Source organism: Halichoerus grypus, chromosome 2, assembly GCF_964656455.1.
Source record: "Halichoerus grypus chromosome 2, mHalGry1.hap1.1, whole genome shotgun sequence".
Taxonomy (NCBI): Eukaryota; Metazoa; Chordata; class Mammalia; order Carnivora; family Phocidae; genus Halichoerus; species Halichoerus grypus.
In genome coordinates, this window is record NC_135713.1 from 110,509,065 (window position 1) to 110,523,928 (window position 14,864).

At 38.5% G+C, this 14,864-nt stretch overlaps 1 pseudogene; it reads left to right on the forward strand.

Moving 5' to 3' along the window:
• Nucleotides 1-378: 378 nt before the first annotated feature.
• On the forward strand, nucleotides 379-1,912 carry LOC118518715 (large ribosomal subunit protein uL30 pseudogene; annotated as a pseudogene).
• Nucleotides 1,913-14,864: the final 12,952 nt, after the last annotated feature.

Here is a 14,864-nt window from a genome sequence, read left to right on the forward strand (position 1 = left end):
GACTTTGTTTCCCTGTCAGCTCTGAAACAAACTTATATGACAGGACACCTGTCCAGTAGTATTTTTTTTTAAAGATTTTATTTATTTATTTGACAGAGATACAGCGAGAGAGGGAACACAAGCAGGGGGAGTGGGAGAGGGAGAAGCAGGCTTCCCACCATGCAGGGAGTCCAGTGTGGGGCTTGATGGCAGGACCCTGGGATCATGACCTGAGCCGAAGGCAGACACTTAACGACTGAGCCACCCAGGCACCCCTGTCCAGTAGTATTTAAACAAAACTGTGTGTGTGTGTGTGTGCGTGCGTGCACGCATGTTCATGGGCATAGCTATTGGACCCAAGGTTAGTATTTCAAGGGTCTACCCCACACTTCTGATAAAGTTCGGCTCTAATGTGACATATACACTCATAAAAATCACCATGCTATGCACAACAGTGCAAGAAAACCACAGGGCTTATGGGAAAAGATGGGATCAGAGAGACAACACGCCAAAACTTGATCAGTGACACAGTATAGAAAAAGGTATAGGAACCTAATAAAAATGCTAGCACCGTTTTACACATGTTAAATGGTTAAGAAATTCATAAGCAGCCAGAAAAAATGGTATAGAAGAGGAGAAAAAGAAGGTTCCTGCTGTGCCAGAAACCATTAAGACGAAGAAAAGGAATATTGCAGAGCTGAAGATCAAGCACCTGAGAAATTTGCCCAAAAGATGCCTCAAAAAGCAAGGAGGAAGCTTATCTATGAAAAAGCTAAGCACCATAATAGCGAAAATTGGAGGATGTACAGAAGTAAGATTTGAATTGTGAGGTTGGCAAGAAAAGTGAGCAACTTCTTTTTTTTTTTTTTTTTTTAAGATTTTATTTATGGGGCGCCTGGGTGGCTCAGTTGGTTAAGTGTCTGCCTTCGACTCAGGTCATGATCTCAGGGTCCTGGGATCGAGTCCCACTGCTCAGCCGGGAGTCTGCTTCTCCCTCTGCCCCTCCCCCTGCTCGTGCTTTCTCTCTCACTCGCTCTCTCTCAAATAAATAAATAAAATGTTTAAAAAGAGAGAGAGAGAGCATGAGCAGGGGGAGGGACAGAGGGAGAGGGAGAAGCAGACTCCCCGCTGAGCAGGGCGCCCCAGATCATGACCTGAACCCAAGGCAGACACTTAACCGACTAAGCCACCCAGGCCCTCTGAAAAGTGAGCAACTTCTATGTAACTGTAGAACTCAAATGGGCATTTGTTTTCAGGGTCAGAGGTATCAATGGTGTGAGCCCAAAGATCCAAAAGGTGTTGACACTTCGTCACCTGTGTCAGCTCTTCCGTGGCACCTCTGTGAAGCTCAGCAAGGCTTCTGTTAACATGTTGAGGATGGTGGAGCCGTTTACAGCACGGGGTACCGAAGTCTGAAGTCAGTAAATGAATTGATCTACCCCGTGGTCATAGCAAAATCGACAAAAAAGTCAATCGTCCCGACAAATAACACTTTGATTGCTCCAATGCTTGGTAAATAGGGCATTATCTGCATGGAAGATCCTTTTTTTTTAAAGATTTTATTTATTTATTTGACAGAGAGAGACACAGCGAGAGAGGGAACACAAGCAGGGGGAGCGGGGGAGGGAGAAGCAGGCTCCCCGTGGAGCAGGGAGCCCAATGTGGGGCTCGATCCCAGGACCCCAGGATCCTGACCCCCGCGGAAGGCAGACGCTTAATGACTGAGCCACCCAGTCGCCAATGCATGGAGGATCTTATTCATGAAATCTCAACTGTTGGAAAATGCTTCAGAGAGGGAAACAACTTCCCATGGACCTTCCAGTTGTCTTCTCCTTGAGGCAGAAGGAAGACAAAGGTCGCAGATTTTGTAGAAGGTGGAGATGGTGACAGCAGGGAAGACCAGGTCACTAGTCTCCTTAGAAGGTTGAAGTAAGGTGTCTCCCACGACTATAATCTGGTCAGTTAATAAACAGTGACTGATTTCAAGTTGAAAAAAAAAAAGAAATTTACAAATAACACAATAAACATGGCACTTTGCCTTAAGAAGACTTCAAATCTGAGGACCTAGGTGTTGAACAGGTTGCAGCTTGTGATTCACTACAAAGTGGTAGGAAGTTAGGTTATCTAAACCCAGAGGAAAGACTGTAACAGCACATGTGGTTGGGCACGACGTAACACCTGCAGTGAACTGAGATAGGTGGTAGATATTTGAGGGGTGTGCATTGCATGTGCACTTTGGGTATCCCAGGCCACTCAGTTCTGCTGAGTGCAGTGTTCTGCTTCCATCCAGTTTCTCACTTGTAAGAGCTCACCTCACACAGCAAAGGTAAATGTGCACCGTACTCCTGTTGTTTCCTAATATATGAATCACATTGCACCAAATTTGTGTTTTTAAGACAAGCATTATTGCATAACTGACTCTGCCTGTAAGGAATTCACCTCAGAAGTAATAGTTTCAAGTTGCCTAGACTCTGAGGGTAGCCAGGAGGGCATTACTGGCCTACAAGGAGTGGTGTCTGTCTAAGACAGTTTGGGGACCGAACATATGAAGGTAGAGGTAGTGCTGTCCCTTCTACCTTCTCAGCTGTCCACATGGCCATGAAAGATTCTCATAGGTATTATCTTGGAGTCTCATAGGTGTTACCTTTTCCCATATTTTCTTAGACTGACCTAGATTAGCAATTACCCAAGGGTTTAGGATATCTAGGTATAGAAAAAAAAACAACATTAAGGTAGGGTTCAGAGGACTCGTATTTTATGCTTACCTCGGCAAGCTATGTGACTTTACGCAAGGCCCTTTATTTCTCTTGGATTCATTTCCTCATCTGAAAAATACAAAAACTTAACTGCATTTTCTTTCTCTAAGATCCATCCTGGCTCCAATATCTTTTGACTCTGAGGCCTGCCATTTTGATTAAATGTAGAGAAAATGAACACTTTTTGACCCCTCCAAAACTTTCCATGTGGCTCAGCAATATTTTTTTCCTCATCACAGGTTGTCTTCCTTGGTCATTTCCCAAAGTGAAAATTCCAAGTTGTTATGCTCCTCAATCTCTGCCTCCACCAACAGATGGAATTCACTGAGGCAGATCAAGTCTGAGCTTATAAAACTCCTTTATTTATTTTGTTAACAGCTTTATGGAAGTAAAATTGACATACAATAAACTATATATATTTAAAGCATACAATTTGATAAGTTTTGACCTATGCATACACCCACGAAACCACCCCCACCAAGATAAGGAATATATCCAACACCCCCAAATGTTTGCTCATGCCCCTTTGTAATTAATTCCTTCCTCTCCTGTTCCTCCTCATTCTTTCTTTCCATGCTCAGGCAACCACCAGTCTGCTTTCTGTCATTATAGACTAGTTTGTAATTTCTAGAATGGCATGTAAATGAAATCATACAGTATGTACTATTGTTTTGTCTGGCTTCTTTCACTTGGCATAATTATTTTGAGATCTATCCATGTTCCTTTTGTTAATAAAAAGGAATAATAAAAGGAGGGAGGTAATAGTCTATCACATGGATACACCACAGTTTGTTTATACATTTACTTGTTGATGGACATTTGAGTGGTTTCCAGGGTTTTAGCCGTTACAAATAAAATTGCTATAAATATTTTTTTTACAAGTCTTTGTATGGACATATGCTTTCATTTCTCTCGTGTAAATACTTAGAAATTGAAAGGCTGGATCATATATGGTAAATGGATATTTCACTTCTTTAGAAATTACCCAACTGTTTTCCGAAGCAGTTGTACCATTTACATTCCCATCAGCATTATATGAATATTCCAAATTTTCCATATCCTTGCCAAAACTTAGTACAGTCAGTATTTTAAATTTTTGTCATCTAATAGGTATGTAGTGATCTCTCATTGTGGTTTTAATTTGCATTTCCCCAATGACTAACAATGTTGAGCATCTTTTCATATGTTTATTTTCCATCTGTATATCTTCTTTGGGGAATGTGTGTTCAAACATTTTGTCCAATTTAAAAAATTGGGTTGTTCTCTATTTATTGAGTTTGCTTTAAATTGTGATAAAATACATTTAATATAAAATTTACCATCTTAACCACTTTTATGTGTAAAATTCAATGGCATTAAGTATTGTTGTGTTACTATCACCACCTTCCTTTGCCAGAACTCTTTCATCCTGATAAACCGGAACTCTGTATCCATTAAACAATAACTGTTTATTTTTCCCTCACCCCCAGCTGTGGCGACCACCATTCTACATTCTGTCCCTAAGAATTTGAGGACTCTCAGGTATCTCATTATCAGTGGAATCATATAGTATTAGTTTGTTTGTGACTGGCTTATTTCATTTAGCATAATTTCCTCAAGATTCATCCAAACTGTAGTATATGTCAGGATTTTTTTTTTTTAAGGCCAAATATTTCATGGTGTGTACATAACACATTTTTTTTTAGTCCATTCCTCCATAAATGGACACGGGTTGCTTTCACCTTTCAGTTTATTGTGAATAATGCTGCAATGAACAAGAGCGCACAAATATCTGAGTTCCTGCTTTTATTTTATCTTCGAGAGAGAGAGAGAGAGCATGAGCACAAGCAGGGGGAGGGGTAGAGGGAGAAGCAGACTCCCCACTGAGCAGGGAGCCCAGCATGGGACTCGATCCTAGGACCATGGGATCATGACCTGAGCCGAAGGCAGACGTTTAACTGACTGAGCCACCCAGGTGTCCCTGAGTCCCTGCTTTTAAATCTCATTACTGAGTTTTGAGAGTTCTTTATATATATAGTCAATATAAGACCTTTATAAAAAATATGATTCACAAACATTTTCTCCCAGTTTGTGGCCTTTCTTTCTTTCTTTCTTTTTTTCTTAAGATTTTATTTTTAAGTAATCTCCACACCCAGTGTGGGGGTTGAACTCACAATCCTGACATCAAGAGTTGTACACTCCCCCAAATGAGCCAGCCAGGTGCCCCATCTGGGGCTTTTCATCTTCATTTTCTGAAAAAATGTCTTTTGAAGACCAGAAATTTTTAATTTTGTTTAAATACAATTTATAATTTTTTTTTCCTTCTTGGCTTTATATCTAAGAAATTTTGCTTAACTTGAGATCACAACAGTTTTAAATTTCTCCCGTTTTGTTATAAGTTTTATAGTTTTAGGTTTTACTATTCTATCTATAATCCATTTTGAATTAATTTTTTAATGACACAAGATATCGATCAGAATTCATTTTGGAGTATATGAATATCCACTTGCTCCAGCATTACCTGTGAAAAAAGTTATCTTTTCTCCACTACATTGGTTTTGCACCTTTGTCAAAAGTCAGCTGTTCATTTATGTGTAGGTTTCTTTCTGGACTCTCTAGTCTGACTCATTGATCTATTTGTCTCTCAATGCCACACTATCTTGATTATCATAGCTTTACAGTAAGTCTTGACATGAGGTAGTGTTAGTCTTCCAATTTTGCTTTTCTTTTTTCAAAGACATCTTGGCAATTTAAGTCCTTTGCACTGCCATATGAATTTTACTTTACTTTATTTTATTTTATTTTATTTTATTTTATTTTATTTTATTTTATTTTATTCTATTTTATGCCATATTGCTCTGGTTAGGCCCACCAATATAATGTTGAATAGAAATGGTAGAAATGCATGTTCTCATCTTATTCCTGAATTTATGGGGGATGAACATTTAATTTCCACCATTAAATATGATGTTAGCCATACATTTTTTGGTTTGTTTGTTTGTTTTTGAGGCTACACTTTATCAGACTAAGTAAGTTCCCTTCTATTCCCAGTTTTCTCAGAGTTTTTGTTTGTTTGTTAGTTTATTAGGGAACAATTTTTTTTCTGGATGTATTTACATGATTACATGGGGTTCTGGTTGTTTTATTTTTTTAGCTAAAAAAAAAAGTATAGTGAATGATGTTGATTGATATTTGAATAGTAAGCTAATCTTGTATTCTCTGTATTCTTCAAGTCCCATGTAATGTGGAATACATGAGGATAGACGCCGTGAAATCATAATGTTTTATCATTTTTATGTATTGTTGTATACAATTTAAACTTACAATTTTATTTGGAATATTTGTGTGTGTGCTCATGATGGATATTGGTCTGCGGTTTTCTTTTCTTCTCTGTCTGGTTTTGGTATCAGGGTTATGCTGGCCCCATAGAATGAATTGGGAAGTATTCCATCCGCTTCAATTTACCAGAAGAGTTTGTACATAATTGGCATTTTTTCTTCCTTAAATATTTGGAGGAACTTGGTAAAGCCACTGGCTCTGGAGTTTTCTTTGAAGAAGGGAGGTTAACTACAGATTCAATTTCTTTATTAGATATAACGCTATTCAAATTATCTATTTCTTCTTGAGTGAAGGTTCATAATTTGCAGAATCTGTCCCCTTTTTTAAGTTGTTGAATTTATTAGCACAAAGTTATTCATAATACTTTCTTATTATTATGTTAACATTAGTTGTATTTGTAGGGGTATCGCTTCTCTCGTTCCTGACATTGGTTATTTGTGTCTTCTTTTTCTTTTTCTGATCAGTCTGGCTAGAGGTTTATCAATTTTAATGATTTTAAAGAACCAGCCTTTAGTTTCACTATTTTTTGCTATTGTTTTTCTGTTTTATATTTCATTGCTTTCTGCTCTGATTTTTATCATTTGCTTTCTTCTGCCACTTTAAATTTGCTTTTTTCCTAGTTTCATAAGGCAAAAGTTAGGCATTTATTCCTCTAAATTTCCTTCTAAGTTGTATTTTTAAGGGCTGTGTTAGATTCCTGTTGACTTTGTAACAAATTTCCCCAAACTTAATGCCTTAAAACAATACAAAATTGTCCTTTTACAATTTTGGAGGTTAAAAGTGCAAATTCAGATTTATTGAGCTAAAGTCAAGGTGTTGACATGGCTGGTTCCTTCTGGAATCTTTGAGGAGAGACTATGTTTCTTTGCCCTTTTCAGCTTTTTTTTTTTTTTTTTTTTTTTTAAGTAATCTCTACACCCAATGTGGGACTCAAACTCACAACTCTGAGGTCAAGAATCACATGCTCCACCAACTGAGCCAGCCCGGCATCCCTTTTCCAGCTTGCCCTCTCTTCAGATTCTGACCCCTCCTCAGTTCTCATATAAGGATTACTGTGATTGCATTGGCCTACTCTGATAATTCAAGATAATCTCCCTGTCTCAAGGTTCTTAACTTATCACATCTGCAAAGTCCCTTTCGTGATATAAGGTAACATTCACAGGTTCTAGAGATCGGGATGTAGACATTTTGGGGGGCCATTTTTTATTCTACCACTCAGGCATCCTATACAGTTTGGTATATTGTGTTTTCATTTGTACTCAGTTCAAAATATTTTTTAATTTTAATTTTGATTATTTTTCTTTGTCCCCTTTGTTGTTTAAAAATGTGTTAGTTTCCAATTATAGTTGAATGAATTGGGAACAACACAAGTTGAACCGAGCAGGTCCACTTATACACAGATTTTTTTAAAATAAATACAGCACAGTACTGTAAGTGTATTTTCTCTTTCTTGCAATTTTCTTAATAACATTTTCTTTTCTCTAGCTTATTTTATTATAAGAATACAATACATAATGCATATAACATACAAAATATGTGTTAATTGACTGTTTATGCTCTCGGTAAGGTTTCCAGTCAACAGTAGGCTCTTAGTAATTAAGTTTTGGGGGAGTCAAAAGTTATACATGGATTTTTGACTGTGTGGTGGGTCAGCATCCCTACCTCCCATGTTATCCAAGGGCCAATTGTATATGGAGATTTCCCAAAGATCTTTCTGTTACTGATTTTTAATTAAATTAAATTAAAAATTTCACAGTGTTCAGAAAATATACTTTTTAATACTTAAATCATTTAAAATTTATCAAGACTTGTTTTATGATTCGGAATATGATATATTTTGGTATATTTTGTGTATGCATTTGAAAAGAGTATGTTTTCTGCTGTTTGGGGTTGGAGTGTTCTATAAACATTGATTAGATCATGTTGGTGACGGTGGTGTTCAAATCTTCTCTATAGACTTACTGATTTTTCTTTATGTGTTCTATTAATTATTGAGAGAGGGTTATTGAAATCTCTGACTATAATTATGGATTTATCTACTGTTCCTTGCAATCCCATCAGTTTTTGCTTTATGTTTATTTGAAGCTCTGTTACTGCATGAATGTTGAAGACTGTTGTGTCTTTGTGCTAGGTTGACATTTTATCACTATGAATTGACTTTCTGTATCTCTGGAAAGATTCTTTGCTTTGAAACCTTTTGTGTCTGATATTAATACAGGCTCCCCAGCTTTATTTTGATTAGTGTTAGTCTGGTATATCTTTTCCTGTCCTCTTTCTTTTAGCCTTTTATGTCTTTGTAGTTAATGTGCATTTCTTATAGGCACCCTATAGGGAACCTTGCCTTATAACCTTATAACCAGTTAGACAATTTCTGCCTTAAAAAAAACACTACTAGAATTTCTTTTTTGAGCAGTTTTGAGTTTACAGAAAAATTGAGTGAAAACTACAGAGGGCTCCCCTAGATCCCTTCACTCCTGCATCCCAGTTTCCCTATTATTAACATCTTGCATTAGTGTAGTACATTTGTTACAATTTTTCTCACTCTGCTGTGGCTTCCATAACAAAATGCCATAGACTGGGTGGCTTAAACAACAGAAATTTATTTCTCACAGTTCTGAAAACTGAGAAGTCCAAGACCAAGGACCCAGTCTATTCAGTCTGATGAGGGCCCTCTTCCTGGCTTGCAGATGTCGCCTTCTTGCTTTTCTGGGTGCAGTACACACACACACACACACACACACACACACACACACACACACACACGGAGGCAGACAGACAGAGAGAGGCAGATATTACCGTCTCTTCCTCTCCTTACAAGGCCACAGTTCCATTGAATTAGAGTCCCACCCATATGACCTCATTTAACCTTAATTAGCTCTGAAGACCCTATTTCCAGATACAGTCACTCTGGATTAACACTTCAACAAAGGAATTTGGGGGGGACAAAATTCAGTCCATAACACAGCTGATGAGCCAAAATTGGTACATTATCATCTCTGTCTTTTAATTAAGGTTTACAGTTGTGATTATTGATATAGTTATATTTAAATTTATATAGTTATATAGTTTATATCAATTATTGATATAGTTAGATATAAATTTATCATCTCGCTAATCTGTATGTCTTTTGTTTCCTCTTTGCTCTTTTATCTGAATAAGGCTTTTTATAAGCCTAAAAGAATTTACTGGGTTTTGCCCTGTTTTCAGTGACCAGCCTTGGGGCTGGAATATGACCCTCTAGTTCCAATCCATTCCTCATCTCAGTGACCTGCGTTTCTCCCCCCAGCTCACACAGGTGATGGTTCAATATGCCTTGGCTTTAAAAGTGCCAGAAATCTGACAAGAATAATGCAAACATTTTGGAATGTCAATTTAAGGGATTTTTTTTTTTTTTAAGAAATTAGTTCTACCTACTTATCTACCTTGATTTCCCATAGCCTTCTTCGGATACTCTCCCTATTTTATCTTCAACCTTACATGTAATGGTGCTCATACCCTAATTAGTTTATCTTCAGGCTCAGCTTCTTCCTAGCATACATTTGATCATACCTTTCCCTTTAAATACAATTCTTTTTCCTCTCTTCTTTGTGTGATGAAATCTTATGGACCTTTAAAGACTCATTTCATGTTTTGTTAGCTTCTTGTGAAGCCTGACCTAGACCCCTGCTCCACTCAAGTTGGAAAAGATACCCTCCACTGGGTGCTCAGAGTGCTTTGTAGGTGTGTCTGTTATAGCACCTTCCACATATACATAGTCAGGTCTCTGAGTGTATGTTTCTCCCATCGCCAGACTGAGCCACCCAGGCGCCCCTCTTTCAGACTGTTCTTATATGCATCAGGGTTCTTGGTTGTAACCAACAGAAATGGATTCAGGTTTTGTTTGTTTGTTTTTACTCCCCCTCCCTCACCCCCAGCTTTATTGTGGTATAACTGACAAACAAAATTTTAATGTATTTAAAGTGTACCACGTGATTTTTAAAAAGATTTTATTTATTTATTTGTCAGAGAGAGAGAGCACAAACGGGGAGCGGCAGGCAGAGGGAGAAGCAGGCTCCCCACTGAGCAGGGAGCCCGATGTGGGTCTCGAACCCAGGGCCCTGGGATCATGACCTGAGCTGAAGGCAGATGCTTAACTGACTGAACCACCCAGGCATCCCATACAACGTGATGTTTTGATACATGTGATTCTCACAATCAAGTTATGTAACATCCATCCTATCACATAATTAGCTTTTTGGTGTGTGATGAGAATATTTAAGGTCTCTTCGTGGTTCTATATCTCATACTTAGATTTCATGAGTGGGCCCACTATTATCAGGACTGATCAGAGTGGCTCTCTCTGCTTAAACTGTACAGTTTGTTTTATGATGAACACTTACTTTCCTTTTCCTTTCGAGAGTCTGGGATCTGCGTATGAGATAGGCAGAGGATGCCTTCCTGACCAAGTACCTAGTTAACATCCTAGACTCTGAGTCTCTAATGAGCTTCCCTGGTAGACAACATTTCATATGTTGTAACAAATCCTTGCTGGGGGAATTAAGTGTGTCCTATGTGACTTTACTGGGAGCAGACTCTTGGAGAATTGTAACTAGTTTTCTCTGAATTTTGCCCATGTGCTTTTTCTTTTTGCCAATTATGCTTTGTATCCTTTCCATGTAATAAATCCTAGCCATGAATATGAGTATATGCTAAATCCTGTGTGTCCTCCTAGCAAATCACTGGACCTGGGCATGGTGTTGGGGACTCTCAACATGGAAGAAATCCCTTCAAGATAGTTTTATGATGCCTCTTCTAGAGCCCTAAAGGTTTCGTTGGTTCTGGAAAAGTTTCTAGGTTAATCTTTTGGCTTGGTGTTCACACTTCCACAGGGTAGTCTGAATTTGTAGCCTCCCACACTTGTGATGCATATTTGGGGTCCTGATTTCTGATAGATGCCACTTTGTCTTAGTGGATAAATAGCTTCATTGACCCTTTCCTGGACAGCAGTTAGTGTCCTTGCATTTCTTCATCATGAGCAGAACAGCCTTGTGAGCCTGGTTTTTGTGGGAAGCCCAAATCCTCTCCTCTCATCTCAATGAAACCACTAATATTACAGTCCTTGGCCTCTGAGGCTAATATTGATTTATCAATATTTTCTCGAGAGGTTTGGCTCCAACTCCTGTTTCATGTCCATGCACCTGGGAATTTCCTTTACTTACTTTCAAGTTTAGCTATGTATTAAAATTTTTTGTTAGACTTTTTTCTTTTTTACCAGCAATATTGTTGTTTGAGGGTGATCCTTTTATTTCAGCTCAATCCAACCTATTGCCTAGAAATTGGAACTACATCTTTCTCACCTTGAGTCTTCTTTAGCATGCAACCCAGAAAAGTATGCAGAAGAGGTGAACAAATGTTGCATATCTGAATAAATGGGTTATACAGAACTTTGTTGACCCCCTCATCCCCAGTTTTGCTTCTCCACAGATTGATGTCCACTATCATAACATCTTTGGTCATACCAGGTCTCCTTGCTCATAACCTAAAAGCAAATGAGAAAAACTAATGTAAAAATCAAGAACTTTCCCAGTTTGTGGGCGTTGTCTTAGCTGGTCAAGATCAGAGATACTGATGAGTAAGTATGCCTGAGCAGTAATAATGCTTCCAACCCCCAAGAGTACAGCAGAAACAAAATCTGGCTGTGAGCATTTCACATGAAGTATCAGCTCACAGAGGCTACCATGATGCTCCCATTGCCACTGAAGGAAACCGAGAGGGCTCTTGGAGGGTGGGCCATGGAGTACTGTCACTTAGTGTGGGCCTCTCACACTGCATTGTGTGGACAATGCAGATTCTGTTTTAGAATGATAGGAATCTGAAGAATCTTGTCTGGGATCATCCATGGTGATAATTTTTCTGATTATCTCTGTCCAGACTAGGATACTATGTAGAAAATAACTGTTGGTTTTTCCAAATTCTGGATGCATAAATGATTGCCAGAACTCTGGAGAAGAGAGAGCTGGAATACCTAAAACTGACATAATGAGTAAAAGGAAGAGCTGAACAAGTTGGGGACAAACAGTAGAGGTATACTGAAAGTCTGGAGGCCAAGAGGTGAGTTGGGGTTGGGACCCCTGTTTTACCATCTCAGACTACACTGTGTGCATCTCCTTTGTGGTAACTGTTTCCACCACAGCAGGGTAATCATCTGTACAATCATTTGTTACTTATTTCCTTTATTGAACAATAAATTCTATGAGGAGACAGACTATGTACTATGTCTCACTTATTCCAAGACATACAGTGCCAGACATGTAGTAACTATTTGTTGAATAAATGAATTAGTCATGCGATCATCCTATGTGGAGGCTTTTTTCACAGTCCTTTCTTGAATATAGATTGAATTCTGGATGGACTCTCCACAAACTCACTGATCACCTCACAGTTCCATAAATAAAGCCCCTCCCCACACTTATTTCACTTCTATGTTTATGTAGTTCTGATCTGCTGCCAAGTCAAAGTAAAGGAGTTAAGCTCTCTGTTTTGTTTTTCTATTTTCATTTTGGCTGACTTGGTTTTGTAACTTCCAAACAAAAGGGACGGGAAACATTCAAGATACAGAGAAAAATGAAAGCAAACACTATTGTATTTATAATTTCACAGCACTGACTGTCTGACATAAGGTGACCACAGAAAAATCCCAAACTTAGTCCTTCCTTTTTTTGACTCTTTTTAAAATTTTAAATTCAATTAATTAACATACATATAATGTATTATTTGTTTCAGGGGTACAGGTCTGTGATTCATTAGTCTTACATAACACCCAGAGCTCACCACAACACATACTCTCCCCAGTGTCCATCATCCAGCCACCCCATCCCCCCATCCCACTTCTCTCCAGCAACCCTCATTTTGTTTCCTAAGATTAAGAGTCTTGGGGCACCTGGGTGGCTCAGTTGGTTAAGCGGCTGCCTTTGGCTCGGGTCATGATCCCAGGACCCTGGGATCAAGCCCCAAGTTGGGCTCCCTGCTCAGCGGGAAGCCTGCTTCTCCCTCTCCCTTTGCCTGCTGCTCTGTCTATTTGTGCTCTCTATTTCTCTGTCAAATAAATAAATAAAATCTTAAAAAAAAAAAGAGTCTCTTATGGTTTGTCTCCCAATCTGGTTTCATCTTGTTTCATTTTTTTCCTCTCTTCCCCTATGATCCTTTGTCTTGTTTTTCAAATTCCGCATATCAGTGAGATCATGTGATAATTTTCTTTCTCTGATTGTTTTATTTTGCTTAGCGTAATACCTTCTAGTTCCATCCATGTCATTGCAAATGGCAAGATTTCATGTTTTTGATGGCTGAGTAGTATTCCATTGTATATCTATATACCACACCTTCTTTATCTATTCATCTGTTGATGAACGTCTAGGCTCTTTTCATAGTTGGGCTATTGTGGACATTGCTGCTATAAACATTGGGGTGTAGGTGCCCCTTCGGATCACTACATTTGTATCTTTGGGGTAAATACCAAGTAGTGCAATTGCTGGGTCATAGGGTAGCTCTATTTTCAACTTTTTGAGGAACCTCCATACTGTTTTCCAGAGTGGCTGCACCAGCTTGCATTCCCTCCTTTTTAACCACACATCATTGTGCCAATCAATCACTCCAGGCTTTCAGACTTTGACCTGAGAGGTAAAGGAGCAACCTTTTCGTTGTGTTTGACCACTTAAAAAATAGATACTTGGTTTTTGGAATTTTCTATATAAAGTTCACTGCTACATATTTCAATGAAGTATTTATCTCCTGGCTACCATCAACAGTAATGATCTTTATGTAATATTTGCTGTAAGTTAATAGACATTCTTAATTTTAACTTTTGAGGGCAGGGTGTGATCTATCTATGTAAAACATAGTTTCATTGGTATTCAGTTCAGTGTTAGGGTAAGCAACAATTGAGGGGATTTAGTGTGGTCATCCATTCCTTTTAAAGAATCATGATCTATAAATTTGAAAGACAGACTACTGTTTGGGATACCAGAATTTGTGGCAAGCTCTGCCCCTAATTGGAAGCATTGTTCAGGGTTAATGTACTTTATAAATCTGGTTGGAAAATTTTCCAAGATGGGTTTTGTTTATATATTAATTGAATATCTACTATGAATCAGATACTATTCTCTATACAACAGGTGATGCAAAGATTGATATCTATTACTATAAATACCATATATGCCAAAAATCTATATCAGAGTTATAATATGATGTGTCAAAAGAGAAACGTGTCAGAGAAAGCTGAGAAGTAATTAAGGAAAACTTGTGGTGGAGGTGACCTGAAAAATGAAGAGTATTTCAGCAGATAAAGATAGGAACAGAGCCAAGAGGCGTATCTGCAGAGCCATGGAATGATCAAGGCAGTTCAGTGGGACTGCCATGTTGGGTACGCGGAAGAGAGAGGAAGACATGTCTGGAAAAAATGGGATAGGGCCAGAGGACCTGGGATATTGAATGCTAGTCTAAGGAATCTGAACTTAATTTTCCATAGGTAATAAATAGGCATTGAGTAATTTTGAACGTGAAACAAACAGGAAAGCTTTGAGCAGAGCAATAACACAATATTCCATATTTATTTATTTATTTATTTATTTATTTTTAAAGATTATTTATTTGACAGAGAGAGAGAGAGCGAGAGAGGGAACACAAGCAGGGGGAGTGGGAGAGGGAGAAGCAGGCTTCCCGCGGAGCGGGGAGCCCGATGCGGGGCTCGATCTCAGGACCCTGGGATCATGACCTGAGCCGAAGGCAGACGCTTAACGACTGAGCCACCCAGGCGCCCCACAATATTCCATATTT